The 2243-nt window shown below is 63.9% G+C and overlaps 1 pseudogene; it reads left to right on the top strand.

The window, feature by feature from the left end:
* The first annotated feature begins 384 nt into the window (after window positions 1-384).
* On the top strand, window positions 385-2027 carry LOC105726442 (zyxin-like; annotated as a pseudogene).
* The last annotated feature ends 216 nt before the right edge of the window (window positions 2028-2243 follow it).

Here is a 2243-nt window from a genome sequence, read left to right as displayed (position 1 = left end):
AGAATATATTGTCCTGAACCCAGTCACCAGTGAAGGAGTGAGTCTTTAAAGACACGGTGAGCCCCCGCTCCCTCCCTCCTCCCTCCCCCTCCCTCCTTTCTCTCTCTCTCCCTCCTCCCTCCCTCCCCCCTCCCTCTTCCTTCCGTGGGTCCTTCCCCACCCGGCTGGAGGCTGCTCTGGACCCCGACGCAGAGTCCGTGGACCCGGCGCCGAGGCGGCCACCCAAGACGCGGCGCACACGCTCTGCGCCGGCCCGGCCACGGCGGCCCCGGCCGGTCTCCCGCGATCTCTGTTTCGGTCTCGGCTCCAGCTTTTTATGCCCCACAGAAGAAGTTCGGTCCTGTGGTGGCCTCGAAGCCCAAAGTGAATCCCTTCCGGCCTGGGGCCCAGCGCGCACAGATGGGCCTGGTAGGCGAGATCCCCCCGCCGCCCCCAAAGACTTTCCCCTACACCCACCTCCCCTTGCTGGGGATGGTGACCATGCGGAGGGTGCTCTGGGAGGTGCCTTCCCGCCGCCCCCACCCCCGATCGAGGAATCGTTTCCCCCTGCACCTCTAGAGGAGATCTTCCCTTCACCGCCACCTCCCCTGGAGGAGGACGGAGGGCCTGAAGCCCCCATACCGCTCCCACCTCACCACAGCCCAGGGAGAAGGTGAGCCGTAGTGACCTGGAGATTGGCTCTCTGTCCTCACTGCTGGATGACATGACCAAGAATGATCCTTTTAAAGCCCAGGTGTCATCTGGATATGTGCCCCCACCAGTGGCTACTCCATTCATTTCCAAGTCCAGTACCAAGCCTGCAGCCGGGGGCACAGCACCCTTGCCTCCTTGGAAGGCCCCTTCCAGCTCCCAGCCTCTGCCCCAGGCTCCCACTGCGAGCCAGACACAGTTCCCTGTTCAACCCCATCCCAGCCCCAGCCCCAGGCTAAGCCTCAGGTCCAACTCCACGTCCAGGCCCAGCCCCAGCCCCAGCCCCAGGCTAAGCCTCAGGTCCAACTCCACATCCAGCCCCAGCCCCAGCCCCAGCCCCAGGCTAAGCCTCAGGTCCTACTCCGCGTCCAGCCCCAGCCCCAGCCTGTGTCTTTGGCTAACACCCAGCCCCGAGGTCCCCCAGCCCCATCTCCGGCACCAGCCCCTAAGTTTTCTCCAGTGACTCCTAAGTTTACTCCTGTGGCTTCCAAGTTTAGTCCTGGAGCCCCAGGTGGACCTGGGTCACAGCCGAATCAAAAATTGGGGCACCCCGAAGCTATTTCCGCTGGCACCCCTCAACCTCCCAGCTTCACCTATGCTCAGCAGAGAAGCCCCGAGTGCAGGAGAAGCAGCACCCTGTGCCCCCACAGGCTCAGAACCAAAACCGGGCGCGCTCCCCGGGGCCCCAGGGCCCCTGACTCTGAAGGAGGTGGAGGAGCTGGAGCAGCTGACTCAGCAGCTAATGCAGGACATGGAGCATCCTTAGAGGCAGACGGTGGCCACCAATGAACTCTGCGGCCGATGCCATCAGTCCCTGGCCCAGGCGGTGCCCTGGGGCAGCTGTTCCACATCGCCTGCTTCACCTGCCAGCCGTGCGCGCAGCAGCTCCAGGGCCAGCAGTTCTACAGCCTGTACTGCGAGGGCTGCTACACTGACACCCTGGAGAAGTGGAACACCTGCAGGCTGCCCATCATCGACCGCTTACTGAGGGCCACGGGCAAAGCCTACCATCCACAGTGCTTCACCTGTGTGGTCTGCGCCCGCCCCCTGGAGGGCACCTCCTTCATCGTGGACCAGGCCAACCCGCCCCGCTACGTCCCCGACTACCACAAGCAGTACGCCCCGAGGTGCTCCTTCTGCTCGGATCCCATCATGCCTGAGCCTGGCCGAGATGAGACCGTGCGAGTGGTCGCCCTGGACAAGAACTTCCACATGAAGTGTTACAAGCGTGAGGACTGCGAGAAGCCCCTGTCGATTGAGGCAGATGACAATGGCTGCTTCCCCCAGACGGTCACGTGCTCTGTCGGAAGTGCCACACTGGTCCAGCCCAGACCTGAGTGAGGAATGGCCCTCTGCAGACCGCAGCCCCTGCCCACTGTAGACCACCTGCCCCCACCTCAGTTACTGTTTGGATGTCTAGCCTCTCCCATTCCCAGCCCCATGCTAGCATCCCAGGTGCCCTGACCCTGGGCCCGAGGTGGCCTAGGGGTGCAGAGTTCCCCACCCTGGGGTGTAGTCCTCGCCCATCCCGCAGGCTGCCCACCGTCCTCCAG

Source organism: Aotus nancymaae, unplaced genomic scaffold, assembly GCF_030222135.1.
Source record: "Aotus nancymaae isolate 86718 unplaced genomic scaffold, 86718_ANA_hifiasm-v0.15.2.pri h1tg000021l, whole genome shotgun sequence".
NCBI lineage: Eukaryota > Metazoa > Chordata > Mammalia > Primates > Aotidae > Aotus > Aotus nancymaae.
Note: the sequence above shows the minus strand (reverse complement) of the source record. Positions and strands in the feature narration are given on the sequence as shown.